The sequence below is a fragment of the Ranitomeya imitator genome, chromosome 5 (genome assembly GCF_032444005.1).
Source record: "Ranitomeya imitator isolate aRanImi1 chromosome 5, aRanImi1.pri, whole genome shotgun sequence".
NCBI classification, from domain to species: domain Eukaryota; kingdom Metazoa; phylum Chordata; class Amphibia; order Anura; family Dendrobatidae; genus Ranitomeya; species Ranitomeya imitator.
In genome coordinates, this window is record NC_091286.1 from 186,845,168 (window position 1) to 186,860,147 (window position 14,980).

The following is a 14,980-nucleotide window of genomic DNA, read 5'->3' on the forward strand; positions in this document are numbered from 1 at the left end:
GGTGGCAGACCTAGCAAACCGCTTAGTGCGCTTAGGACAATCAGAGATAGCATGAGTGGAATCACCACAGTAGAAACACAGCCCATTCAGACGTCTGTGTTCTTGCCGTTCAACTCTGGTCAAAGTCCTATCGCACTGCATAGGCTCAGGTTGATGCTCAGATAATACCGCCAAATGGTGCACAGATTTACGCTCACGCAAGCGTCGACCGATCTGAATGGCCAAAGACATAGACTCATTCAGACCAGCAGGCATAGGAAATCCCATCATGACATCTTTAAGGGCTTCAGAGAGACCCTTTCTGAAAATAGCTGCGAGCGCACCTTCATTCCATTCAGTGAGTACAGACCACTTTCTAAATTTCTGACAATATACCTCTATCTCATCCTGACCCTGACACAGAGCCAGCAAATTTTTCTCTGCCTGATCCACTGAATTAGGTTCATCGTACAGCAATCCGAGCGCCAGGAAAAACGCATCGATATTACTTAATGCAGGATCTCCTGACGCAAGAGAAAATGCCCAGTCCTGAGGGTCGCCACGTAAAAAATAAATAATGATCCTAACTTGTTGAACTGGGTCACCAGAGGAGCGAGGTTTCAAAGCCAGAAATAGTTTACAATTATTTTTGAAACTCAGAAATTTAGTTCTATCTCCAAAAAACAAATCAGGAATAGGAATTCTTGGTTCTAACATAGAATTCTGAACCACAAAGTCTTGAATATTTTGTACTCTTGCCGTGAGCTGATCCACACATGAAGACAGATCTTTAATGTCCATCGCTACACCTGTGTCCTGAACCACCCAAATGTCTAGGGGAAAAAAAAGGCAAAACACAGTGCAGAGAAAAAAAAATGGTCTCAGAACTTCTTTTTTCCCTCTATTGAGAATCATTAACACTTTCGGCCTCCAGTACTGTTATGATAAGGTAATTCAGTACCACAATGGACATAGAAGTCAGAGCACATACAGTGACCTGACTATAACCCAAAAACATAGAACGAGCTCTGAGACGTGGGAACTCTGCTGACCGCAATCCCTAATCCTCTCCAACCACACTAGAGGCAGCCGTGGATTGCGCCTAACGCTCCCTATGCAACTCGGCACAGCCTGAGAAACTAGCTAGCCTGAAGATAGAAAATAAGCCTACCTTGCCTCAGAGAAATACCCCAAAGGAAAAGGCAGCCCCCACATATAATGACTGTGAGTAAGATGAAAAGACAAACGTAGAGATGAAATAGATTTAGCAAAGTGAGGCCCGACTTTCTGAACAGAGCGAGGATAGGAAAGGTAACTTTGCGGTCAACACAAAACCCTACAAACAACCATGCAAAGGGGGTAAAAAGACACTTCGTACCGAACTAACGGCACGGAGGTACACCCTCTGCGTCCCAGAGCTTCCAGCAAGCAAGAAAAAACAAATAAGCAAGCTGGACAGAAAAAAACAGCAAACAAAATAGCAAAAGCGGAACTTAGCTATGCAGAGCAGCAGGCCACAGGAACGATCCAGGAGGAAACAGGTCCAATACTAGAACATTGACTGGAGGCCAGGATCAAAGCACTAGGTGGAGTTAAATAGAGCAGCACCTAACAACTTCACCACATCACCTGAGGAAGGAAACTCAGAAGCCGCAGTACCACTCTCCTCCACCAACGGAAGCTCACAGAGAGAATCAGCCGAAGTACCACTTGTGACCACAGGAGGGAGCTCTGCCACAGAATTCACAACATATATGGCACAGCTATGAGGAAATATGAACGGTGCAGAGCACTATATGGCACAGCTATGGAGCAATAATGAATGGTGCAGAGCACTATATGGCACAGCTATGGGGCAATATGAACGGTGCAGAGCACTATATGGCAGCTATGGGGAAATATAAACGGTGCAGAGCACTATATGGCAGAGCTATGGGGAAATAATGAACGGTGCAGAGCACTATATGGCACAGCTATGGGGAAATATGAACGGTGCAGAGCACTATATGGCAGAGCTATGGGGAAATATGAACGGTGCAGAGCACTGTATGGCACAGCTATGGGGAAATATGAACGGTGCAGAGCACTATATGGCACAGCTATGGGGAAATAATGAATGGTGCAGAGCACTATATGGCAGAGCTATGGGGAAATAATGAACGGTGCAGAGCACTATATGGCACAGCTATGGGGAAATATGAACGGTGCAGAGGACTATATGGCACAGCAATGGGGAAATATGAACGGTGCAGAGCACTATATGGCACAGCTATGGGGAAATATGAACGGTGCTGAGCCCTATATGGGGCACAGCTGTGGGGAAATATGAACGGTGCAGAGCACTATATGGCACAGCTATGGGGAAATATGAACGGTGCAGAGCACTATATGGCACAGCTATGAGGAAATATGAACGGTGCAGAGCACTATATGGCACAGCTATGGGGCAATAATGAACGGTGCAGAGCACTATATGGCACAGCTATGGGGCAATATGAACGGTGCAGAGCACTATATGGCAGCTATGGGGAAATATGAACGGTGCAGAGCACTATATGGCAGAGCTATGGGGAAATAATGAACGGTGCAGAGCACTATATGGCAGCTATGGGGAAATATGAACGGTGCAGAGCACTGTATGGCACAGCTATGGGGAAATATGAACGGTGCAGAGCACTATATGGCACAGCTGTGGGGAAATAATGAACGGTGCAGAGCACTATATGGCACAGCTATGGGGAAATATGAACGGTGCAGAGCACTATATGGCACAGCTATGGGGAAATATGAACGGTGCAGAGCACTATATGGCACAGCTATGGGGAAATAATGAACGGTGCAGAGCACTATATGGCACAGCTATGGGGAAATAATGATCTATTTTTATTTTTGAAATTCATCGGTAAATGCTGCATTTCCACCCTAGGCTTATACTCGAGTCAATAAGTTTTCCCAGTTTTTTGTGGCAAAATTAGGGGGGTCGGCTTATAATCGGGTCGGCTTATACTCGAGTATATACGGTATTTGGTTTTTATTAAGTTGCCTAATAATTCTGCACAGTAATAGTTACCTGCACAAACACATATCCTCCTAAGATAACCAAATCTAAAAAAAAAAACACTCCAACTTCCAAAAATATTAAGCTTTGATATTTGAGTCTTTTGGGTTGATTGAGGACATAGTTGTTGATCAATAATAAAAATAATCCTCTAAAATACAACTTGCCTAATAATTCTACACACAGTGTATCATTCATACTTTACACTACAACCTTATATGCTCAGCTTTTTTAGACAAAAGCTACGAGTTTCATCTTCAGCAGCCCTCTGATCTATTATATTTCCTTTCTCTCATGGACAGTAAGGTCAATCATTCTAGAGGAAGAAATATGTGGCATATTACCATGATAAATATAATTATGCATCTTCTTTTTAAAGGGAATCTGTCACTTTTTTTTCCCTTTATCATTTGAAAGTAGCGTGATGTTGAGGCAGAGACCCTGATTCCAGTGATATGTCACTTACTGGGCTGCTTTCTGTAGTTTTGATAAAAATGTTTTATCTGCTGAGTTATGTATAACTCTGCCCACAACACTTGACAACTAACTGTGCATGCTGTGCATAGGCAGAAAGCTGTTAATTAGTGGTGAAACAGTATTATACAGAGCTTGTGAATATGATGGACTTCATGGCAGCAGGTTCTAGTGATAATCTCCTGCTTAAAAATCAGAGATTTTATTTATACGGCAAGCAGCCCTATAAGTAACACATTACTGGAATCAGTATTTCTGTCTTTATTGTATGCTGCTCTCAGATGAGGTAGCATAAAAGCCCAGTGACAAAATCACTTTAACAGTCTTGAGGCTAAGCATAGACTGTTTCAGTTCCCCTCTTTTTACATTAGGAAACATTTAGGTTCAGACTCTGTGACAATGATTTTTAGAAAGTGACGTATTGGATAAATCTACATAACGTGCACATGCTGCTTTCCTCTTAAGCAATCTTGGTAATGTAACCAGCTTGTGAAAGGTTTCCTGTCACTGAGATGTTTGCAGTGGATTGTACAACTTGATTCTTGCTGGTGCGTACAGCTTCAGGGTATGTAATTTATTCTGTTTTGTTACTTATGGTCTTTTAAGTGAAAACATGATATTTAAATTACAGGCTTTGTTATTTGTCTTTTTACGATCATCTCAAATTGGCTGTTAAATGCTGCACACACATTTTCTGAACAGGAGGAACAACTCACATTTATTATCTAGCTCAAAAATTGAACATTTCCATTCTGCTAAAATGTCAAGTTACAGGGTCCTTCCGTTATCTTATCTTATGTTTGTTTGAGCTTGAAGAAAATGTATCCAACAGGAAATAGCTGCGCTTTATAATGTAAAATATGAGCTATACCGTACTTACATTTAATGTTTTCCAACATACTTGGAATAATTTAAAGGGAACCTGTCACCAGGTTTTCCTTGTATAAACTATATCCACTGCCTTTAAGTCATCTTTCCTTGCACTCCAGCACCCTGTTTATGAGAGCCCAGCTCCTTCAAGCAACATTTATAATCCTCCCATACGATACAAAATAAGCCGATGAGTATCGCTGTTCTGTGCTCGGTTCCTCCCACAATCGCCGACCTTACTGCCTTTGTTGACAATCGCTGACATCTCTTACGTCATCCAAAATCTGTTGTGCCTGCACAGCTCCTGTTCTCTACTGTGCAAGCGCGAGGGTTGAACAGACTGTGGATTACATAGAGGTTGGTCCACACACCGACTTACACTCAACTAAATACTTCAGTCCATGAGCCAATGTATAAGGCCTCTTTTCCACTTGCGAGAAAAACGGACGACTGCAATCCGATAAAAAATTATTCAATAGGTGACATTCCATTTGCGATTTTTTTATCAGCTGAAATTGGACTGAGAAAAAAATTGCAGCATGCTGCGATTTGCTGCGAGTCTCGGACGAGACTCGCCAATGCAAGTCAATGGGTGCAAGAAAAAAACGCACGGCAAACGGACCATCCGCATTCCATCCGTTTTTTACGGATACCTTACCATTCTGTGGCATAGAACACTGTAAATAGTCCTGTAAATGACTGTATAAAAATAATTGCAGAGAAAAAAAACGGATTGCATACGGATGTCATATGGATGTAAAACGGATGGTGTGATTAAAAAAATCCAATTGAACTCGCATGACAAACGCATACTTTTTCATCCCTTTTTTTCGGTCCAGATTACGGACCGCTTTTTTTCTCTCAAGTGGAAAAGAGGCCTAAAGCAAAGATATTCATGTATAACTCTCACTCCTAAACAGGGGACCCCAGAGTCCAGTTCTTAAAAATTACCAATTAGCAGTCTGGACCCTTTTTATTTAATAAGAGAGTGGGCAGCCTCAAATTGATGATTTTTCTATATATGATCTATTAATATATGTATTAAGAAATAACTTTAAACCTCCTGTCACAGGGTTACTGCAACAGAGAGGAGCCAGAAGACCACAGTGTCTGATTGCTCCTACTCCTGCGCTGAAAAGAAGCTCTTCACCTTCTTTTTAAGTGGTGTTAATTTCTTTTGGCCGAACAGGGGTTAATCGGCCATTTTGGAGGCTCTGGGAGTATGAACTTCCAGCTGAGCTTGGTTAGCCAGTCCCATCCCCTTTATAATCTGGGTCCTGATTTAAACCCATGTCAGAGCTAGCTTTTGCTGCATAGCTTGGAGGAGAGGTGTTTATATGAGAAGGAGTCTTGGAGGAGTTATCTGTGACTGTTGCATGGTTTGTAAGTGTGATAATTTCCTTCCCTCCTCTTACTTTGTTTATTCACCTGTCCTTCACTCCCCGAAACATTCCTCAGTTATATGAGAGTGAATATTTGAATGCTTGCTATTTTCAGTTACCTTTGCCCGTGTTGTCTTGTTGTTAGTAGGGTTGATGTATTGCGGTGCACAGTAGTGCACCTCTTCCTTGGGTGTGGGAAGTGAACAGACTGAGGGCTGAATCAGGAGATAAGGCAAGGGTGGAGGCCCCGGCATCTTCATCTTCAGAAGTATCCTGGGGAATAAGGCGAGCTAGGGTGCCACTTAATGGTAGGGACTGGGAAGCTGCCCCTGGTCCCAGGTCACCCAACAGCTGGGTCGTGACACCCCTTCTTTTAGCAAAGGTCAGGAACGATCTTCTGGGTTATAGGATCCTAACATACAGAGGGAAAACCAACAACTCTGCAACCCCTCTGACAGTGAGAGAGCAAGATTTTGCACTAACACAGCTCTGCCACATACTTTACTTAGCTGTTACCAAATAATAAGTGATCCAATGATATTACCATACAATAACAGACTGGTAAAGTATATGGCAGCGATAAGATAATGAAAATCATGAGGTCTCATGAAATCTCACTGTGAGAGGGGCCACAAAGTTGTAGGTTCCCACTCTGCATGCCAGGGACCCACAACTCAGAAGTTCGGATCTGGCTTTTAGTAAAAAGTGGGACATTAGGGTTATGTCTGAACACTTTTGTTAAAAAGGTTGTACTAACTTTGTGCTAAGATAGCTGACTGCAGCATTCGGCTGGTTTTTGGCACTCCCGTTCAGAATTAATGGGGCAGTGGTGTGCATAATTGACCACCAATCAATTCACAGGGGGCTCTTTTGAACCTTGGTTCTCGGGATCAGTGGGGGTCCCTATGACCAGACCCCAAGTGATCAGGAAGTTATCCCCTACCCTATGGACAACGGGTAACTTACATACTTAAAACAACCCATTTAATAGGCGATATTTAAAAAAAAAAAATCACCAACCTGGGGCTGCTCACTGTTATTAAATGAAAATGTCAGCCCTTTTATTGATGACAGGTACTCTTTAAAATTGGTGGAGGTTCCAGCAGTTTGACTCCCATCAATTAAAAATATTTGTCCAACCCAAACTATAGAGACTTAAAAATTATACTGAGAATAGGTGATAAATCGTTATGGTTGGCCAATCTCTTAAATACCTCTCTGTCAATTTCATATCTATCTCATTACTAATATTTAAACATTTTCATGTCATTTTAATTGTAGTCAAATAGCCATCTTTAGTCATATTAAGAAATAGGAGGTGGCACCCTTATAGAGACGAGCCTGCAACATGCCACAGTAATTATACTTCATCTATTGCTATAAAAACATTCTAAGAAACATTTTCAGTGTGCAAAAATCATTGCTTCATTCAAGAAACCATATAGCCTATAATATACCATAAACACTATTATTATAAAACTTTTCTCCACATGCTATTATGTCTACTATGCCACCCACACTAGACTAAATGTGGCCTGTGACTACATATTCCAATAAGATGACACTCGTACGCCCACAAGATACTTTTTGCTAGAACTGTGTGCAGTGCACAGACCCTGCGTTGTGGATAGTCTGATTTTACTCATTGCAGTTATCACCTATTTTAAACAATTATTCTCTTTTTAAATGCACAATTGGTGGAAAAAGGTTGAATTTGATGGACTTAGGTATTTCTTCAATTTATGTAGCTAATAGGTATGAATGAACCCAAACACAGTTTGGGGTTCGTACCAGACACCTATTATCCAGTACACAACCCTGAACACTGACTTAACAGGATATCCGGTTTACTGTTCGGGTTCAGATGCCGAATAAAGTTTGCTGAAAGGCTGTAGTGCCTGAACCTATATAAATGCCAGATCACAAGTGCTGCAGCCATTCTACTCAGATTAGTTTAGGGACAGGACACAGTTGGAGTGAGGGACAGAATTACACTGCACACTCTGCAAAAAAGCCGCTGCGTGTATTCTGCACATGCCTCAGTGGGAGTACTGTGCCAAAATGCCACTGTCTACTCTGCACCCCTGCCTGCAGGAGTACTGTGCCAAAAAGGTGCTGTCTGAGCTCTGCACGTTTCTCAGTGGGAGCACTGTGTCAAAAAGCTGCTGTGTGTACTCGGCACCCCCACCTGTGGGAGTACCATGCTAAAAAGCTGCTGTGTGTACTCTGCACCCCCACCTGTGGGAGTACCATGCTAAAAAGCTGCTGTGTGTACTCTGCACCCCCACCTGTGGGAGTACCATGCTAAAAAGCTGCTGTGTGTACTCTGCACCCCCACCTGTGGGAGTACTGTGCCTATTTAAATGTAATGTCCAGCTCAAAGAAAGAGAAATCACACCATCACCTGCACATAATGTAGAAACTTGAAACTAAATAGGTAAAAATTAACTGGAGTGTAAGTTGGTATGCATGCAAAATAGGAGCATGTTCACACTGGACACAAAACACACAGCCAAACAGCATGGTAAGGTTTTAATACTGAAGGTTAAGACCATCCTGAATTTGGGTACACTTTGAAGTTAGTGGGATGGTTCCTACACTTTTTTTTGATCAAAACAAAAATAGTGTTTACTAAGTACTCAATGTTATTTATATGCACTATTGCTTTTACTTATAGCAGGGTATATGTTTTTTTTTATTTTGTGGCCAGTGTGAACATGCTTCTATTTTGCATACATACCAACTTACATTCCACGTCATTTGTTTCGGTTTACTTTAAGGCTAAGTTCACGCTGCGTTAGTGCAGTCCGTTCAACACATCCGTTAAACAGACAGAACTAGCGCAAATGCCGACGTCTGTGTGTACTGTGCAACCCTGCTTCAGGGAGTACTGCAACAAAAAACCTCTCTGTGTACTCTGCAACCCTGCTTGTGGGAGAACTGTGCCTTTAAACCTCTGTGTACTCTGCAGCTGTGTCTGTATGAGAAGTGTGCCTAAAATAATAATTATCCTTTGTTGCTGTATCTGTGCAAGTTGTGGGCCTAAAAAATAGTTACAATCTGCAATTTTGTTTGTGGGAATGCTGTGCCAAAAAACCTGTGTGTGTACTCTGCACATGTCTTTGTTACCCTGCAAAAGTCTATGTGGATACTCTGCAATACACCTTTTTTTCTTTTTTTGTGGTTTTATTTTAATTTGGGGAGGCCCCAAAACTTTATGAATGGAAAATAGAACAAACTGTGATGGAGTCTAACATTGGATGGGTGCGGCTGGTATAATTCTATATTCATCAAAAGGTACAGACAAGTTCTGTGAGATTCACGCCTGGTTGATTTTAAAGGGAACCTGTCACCTGAATTTGGCGGGACTGGTTTTGGGTCATGTGGGCGGAGTTTTTGGGTGTTTGATTTACCCTTTCCTTACCCGCTGGCTGCATGCTGGCCGCAATATTAGATTGAAGTTCATTCTCTGTCATCCGTAGTACATGCCTGCGCAAGGCAATCCATTGCCATTAAAGGTTCCCTTTAATGAATGTGAGTTTGCCCATGCTGTCTGTGGACAGGTGCATGCTCCTATCTGTGATCACATCTCCTGCCATGCTAAACACATTCCCACAGTACACTTTCCACAGGGCAGACCAGTACCTACAAGGTGTAAAGGGCAAGCTCAGGCCATGTGAACAATTTGGAGACCCAGAAGTTAAATGGGCTACCTACAACCAGTATGTGGAGACATGTGGACGCATACTATTCCACCAATTTGTTGAAACTGTTATGCTCATGGATTTGATCCCTTTAGTTTGTATTTTGTTTGTGGCTTCTTTTTCTACCAAGCCATAGAAGACACACCTTTTTATATGAGTGTTTGGGTTCTGTTTTCTAGCTGCAATCTGTGCAGCTAACACAGATGATTTCATATGTCCACCCATCACCTTTTGGGTGCAGCTTTACATTCTGTCCCTCAGGGGGTGTTTCCTGCTGGTGATAGATTACTTTAGGTGGTCTTAGGGCAGTCCCACACGTTCAGATAATTCCGGTACCGTGTGCCGCCCGTGTGCCCACTGGGTACCACACGCACCGTGCCGGAGACAGCACTAAAGTTTAGCGCTGTCCCCGGCATCGTGCTGAAGCCCCATTCATATCTTCCCTGCAGCAGCATTTGCTGTAGAGAAGATATGAATATTAGTGTGTAAAATGCAGATCCAGGTCCCCCCCTCCCACCCCCTGTGCGCCCCCCCGCTGTGATTAAAATACTCACCTAGCTTCTGGATCCCTCGCCGCAGCGTCCTGTTTTGGCCACATCTTCACCTGTACGCGGTCACGTGGGGCCGCTCATTTACAGTACTGAATATGCGGCTCCACCCCTTTGGGTGGATCTGCATTTTACACACTAATATTCATATCTTCTCTACAGCAAACGCTGCTGAAGAGAAGATATGAATCGCGGCTTCAGCACCAGTGGGGGGGACAGCGCTTAATGTAGCGCTGTCTCCTGCACGGCACATGGACTGCACACGGACAACGTCCGTGTGCGGTACGTGTTTTACTTTAATGGGTCCGTGTAATACGTGCGCTCCCACGAACACTGACATGTCTTCGTGTTTGGCACATGGAGACACGGTCCGCAAAAAATCAATGACATCTGAAAAGATGCATTGATTTTTATGTGTCTACGTGTGTCAGTGGCTTCGGTACGTGAGGAAACTGTCACCTCACGTACCGGAGCCACTGACGTGTGAAACCGGCCTTACATTGTTTTTATGTTTGGAGACAGTCTGAGCTGTGAGCTAAAGATTTTCACCTTGTTGGTTTTTTTGCTATACTTTGCACCTTTCTTCTGTTTAACTTTAGTAAGTTGGCTGTATTTTTATTAAGAGTAATGGCTTTTTCTTGTTTGGTATTTAGTCTTATACTTTACTCTGAGATCTTAACTTCTCCTCTTGCAGTTAATTTACACTCTGCTCTCCTTCTTTAGAAGGAATGTGCAGCAACTCGACGGCCGTTTAAGAAGTTTAGGTCCGAGTTGCCATCTAATAGTTCTTTAGCTAGACAAAAGAAATTGCACAATTGCAATGCACTAAGCACTTTACTATATTAAGGATGTGGCACTATCTGGCTGACACTCCGTTATCTACCTGACTTTCTTGCTGAATATGTATTCTTATTGTTGTTCTACTATATGTATTTTATCGCAAATATCTATGTAATAAATTTATACCTTTTTACTATTTTTTGGATTTGAGCTCCATATTTTCTTTTGTTTAAAATATTCACATTCTGAGTGTCCTTTTGTTGGTGTTCTGCCTGCTGCTTCCCCACATGATGCGGAGCATGTGTGGCAGTTTTGTATCAGTTCCTGTTCTGGTCTGTATTTATCTAGTTCTTTAGTTAGGGCTATCTCTGTACCCATCAGAGACTGCGGTGTCAGGATATCTAGTCTGTACATACACCAGCAGGCTCAGTTGGTTTTTTCTAGTGTCTAACCTATTAATCCCAAGTGAATTGCTAAACTGGCTTAAGCTAAATGCTGCCTCCTGCTAATAAAGACTATATCAGATAGTGCTGGATGTTGCAATGTGCTGAGATAGGGGTCTAGGACCTCATCATCTCCCATTGCTCCACTCTAGTATGTCCTGGACTCTGCTGCTCTACTAATCCACTTCTATCCTCACTGTTCCTCCACTTAACCTAACTGAAAATTCCTTAATTGTCTCCCAGTTCCCTAAAGTATCCATTTGCACCTACTAACCCTGACTTTTAAAGATGTCGATAATCAGTGTCCCCATATATCTCTAAACTAATCTTCCTTCTCTTCCTGCTTTGACAGCACCTGCCCCATCATTGCCTGAAGCGTAAGCGAATATTCAAGAAAGTATAGAAATTGTATAGTAATGCTGATGATGGCATCATCAGCGTTGGCCATGTTTGTGGAGTACTCGAAGCAGCGCAACACGCACACATGTCCCACATGTAGTTTCACGCGTTGGTCTTGAAGTAGTGTTGTTCCGGAGAGCTACTCATACGTGCTTTCTGCAGCTGAAACTCCATTGATGTGTGCTGCTCGCACAGTCTCTCCAGCATATGCAAGGTGGAATTCCACCTTGTGGGTGTGTAAGGGGTGTATCAGGACTGTTTTGCACCCCTTCCCTTTTACTAGTTAATGTAATGTAAGTATTGTCATTTTTCTGTATGCTGCTAGGTGTAATGTGATGTATATATATTTGTATGTTATTTGGCTAGGGAAAGCGTAGTTAAGTAACAGGTCCACTAGAAGGAGCACCTTATAGTTTAACAGCTACTACCCTGTTAATAGTTCATTTAGGAGGGGTCATTGTGGGATAACAGGTAAAGCATTTCCTGATTTTGGGAGAGAGGCGCCAGGTAGCTAAACAGCTCAGGAGGACTGAGCGTTTAGAAAGTCCCAATGGGCTTAATGCCCGGGACCGCACAGTGACCACATAACATTACCAAGGGAGAATCCCAGTCATCCAGGGCAAATTGGCCAGATCAGCAGCAGAACAGCAGCAGTGACAGCGTTAGTAAGAAATGGAGCTGCAGGAGAAGTCACAGCAGTAATGAAGGGCAGGTTGCTCACCATGTGGCAGATTATCGCATGGGCTGATGCCCTCAGATCTGGGGTGAAAAGGCTGAGGGATCTTCAAAGATCAGAGAGTCTGAACAGGGAGGAAACTGAAGAACCGGATGAGGCAGTCCGTTCCAGGCACATGCTGTGTGAGAAGTACAGGGAAAGAGAAAGAAATGTGCATTGTGGAATCTGTTGTTGAAGCTGTAATGAATATGGATGTGCTGTGAAATCAAGAGAGTAAAGTTTGAAGTTTGAATCAGACTTTGTCTTTGTGTGCAACAATGGCAGCAGTGGATCTTCAGCCAGCCCCATGGGACCCTGACGATGCAGAAGGTGAAGCGGAAGGTATGCTGCAGAGGGGACACTATTTTCATGTGAAGGGAGAGCAGGACGTGATAAAGTACAGAAACTCAGCCATGACTATTACCCTGACCCTCCCTCACACTTGGCATAGTCGGCAGGATCCCGCAACCGTACCGCGTGGGAATGCCGTAGAAGTTGATGTGACCAGAAAGAGTAAAGATGAAGATATTGCTGATGTTACTGAAAAACCGGATGTGACTGATATACTGGACTTGTCTAGAACCTCGAATGTGACTGCCAGTATGGTGGCCAAGATGGCGGCTCTAAAGATGGCGGAGTTTGGCGCCAACAAGGAGAACAAAAACTGACTTCACCCTTCGTGGGCATGACCCCACAGGTATGTAGAGAAAATCTGTCCCACCACATCCCTCACTGCACCCATGGATGGTGCGCCACTAGAGGAGAAGGCTTTTCCCTTATACACAAGCTACTAGCAAATGGGGGAGTGGCCGGAATTGACCCCACTCGGGAACGAGTGGGGCCCACAAGAAAACCCCGAGTGCTGTTGCGAGGTGCCATTACAAGACACGACACCGGCAGCGATGCACCACTCCTGCGCTCATCACTGCAGGGGGCGTTGGCCACATAGAGTGGAAGTGGTGGCAGGAGGAAGAGATGGCCTGACCCAAGCAACAGAGACGATGCTGCTGAAATGTTCCCAGTATCTGCGGAGGAGAGTCCCCAGCGGCTGCCGGGGCCGGAACACCGTCCACGGGAACCATCGCCGGAAGTGAAGGCCAAGCCGGAGCCATGGGTCATGGAGCCGGAAATTCAACGATGACCGGAGCAGGAATATCACCAGCGGGAACTGAAGCATCAGGAAGCATAACCCCTTCGCTCAGAGCCAGTTCTCCACCATCAGCGGGGACCGGAACCAGTGACAGCCCCGGATGAGCCTGAACCGGAAGTGATGGTCCAGCCGGGACATCGTTATCAGGAGACGTAGTGCGCAGCAGCTTCCGCGGAGGGATCCACCAATCGTGGGATGGGCACGGCCGGACCACGTAGGACAACAGTGGTGAGTGCACCTCGGCCTTTGACCCCAGAGGGTTGGTCCCTACCGTGGCCTTCTACCCCATCAGGCGGGTCTGTCCCTTGACATCCTATCTCAGGGAGTGAGTCTCTTGATCCCTCTTGCGGCCATCAGGAGCGGGAGACTAGACTCACATCCGGCACAGGCTCAGCGCTGGGCACTTCCCATTTCCACAAGACAGTGGAGGGCCCATTCCCATCCCCCGGTCAGGCCTCCTGGATTACAGGTGTTATTGAGCAAAAGAAACAGCAAGAGAAGGAAATCTGGGCCCAGATGCATCAACAAGGTGAAGGCGCTATGGCCTGGCACCGTACTAACGGGTAGTTCGTCTACACCAACATTGACCAAGAATACGGCTTCATACGAGAGGCAGGAACTAGTGATAAGGTTTATGTCAATGCCGCCTCCATCAAGTTTGGGTGACCCCTAGCAGAAGGGGACCGGGTCTCCTACTTCAAAGAGGACTGCCCCAGGAGCTATTTTACTGTGACCATGACACTGTGTACGGAGGATGATGACTCAGAACTGTGTGCGGGCCTGAGGTATGAACAATCTGTACCCCATGCTTCATCTACCGCTACCTCCAGGACAGCCTCTGCTGCATCCTGGCAGCCTACGGACTCTGCGACTGCAGCGTCCTCTACAACTCGTACACAAGCATAGAATAGTTGTGACAGAGCTGCACGGGACACGTGCCGTTACACTAAGACTGTGCTGGATGAAAGGACGTTGTGCTCGTTGCACTGTACTATGTTTCGGGACTGTTCCGCATCCCTATGGGCAGATGGAGCCCTGAAGCACGGGTCTGATGTGGCCGGATGGCCTGAAGTGAACGTTGATTTCTTCTTTGTTTGTTGCGCCTGTTGCGCCCCTTCTGCTGGAAAGCAGAAATATGCCCCTGGGACTGTGACATGGATTGTGTGCAATTGCAGCAAAAGACTGTTCCTAGGACAGGCAATGCATCTAACATTCAAGGGCAGTACTCAGATTTAAAGGGAGGGGGACCCCTCACTTAGGTACAAGAAACTGTTGGCCTTTCAGAAAAGGTCAAATGCTTGTAAATACGTTGATTTTCATACTCTGGTGACATCTGGAGGACTGTTTGCCAGGCTCTCGATTTAAAGGAAGTTTATATTCTCTTCAAATGGACTTGGCTCACATTGAGCTTCTATGGACTACCTCATTTAACTGTTTACCTCCTTGCATGGAGTATTATTTGTACATATTAAAGAACT

The 14,980-nt window shown here is 44.4% G+C and overlaps 1 protein-coding gene across 2 annotated transcripts in view; it reads left to right on the top strand.

Annotated features, from left to right (window-relative positions):
• The first annotated feature begins 3,974 nt into the window (after positions 1–3,974).
• Positions 3,975–14,980, top strand: part of IPCEF1 (interaction protein for cytohesin exchange factors 1) — a 491,098-nt gene continuing 480,092 nt past the window's right edge. Inside the window, exon 1 of one of the 2 annotated variants that reach the window (XM_069769417.1) lies at positions 3,975–4,076. The gene's annotated coding sequence lies outside the window, so the exon portion shown is untranslated. The remainder of the gene's footprint in view (positions 4,077–14,980) is intronic. The other variant, XM_069769418.1, reaches the window with a different exon arrangement.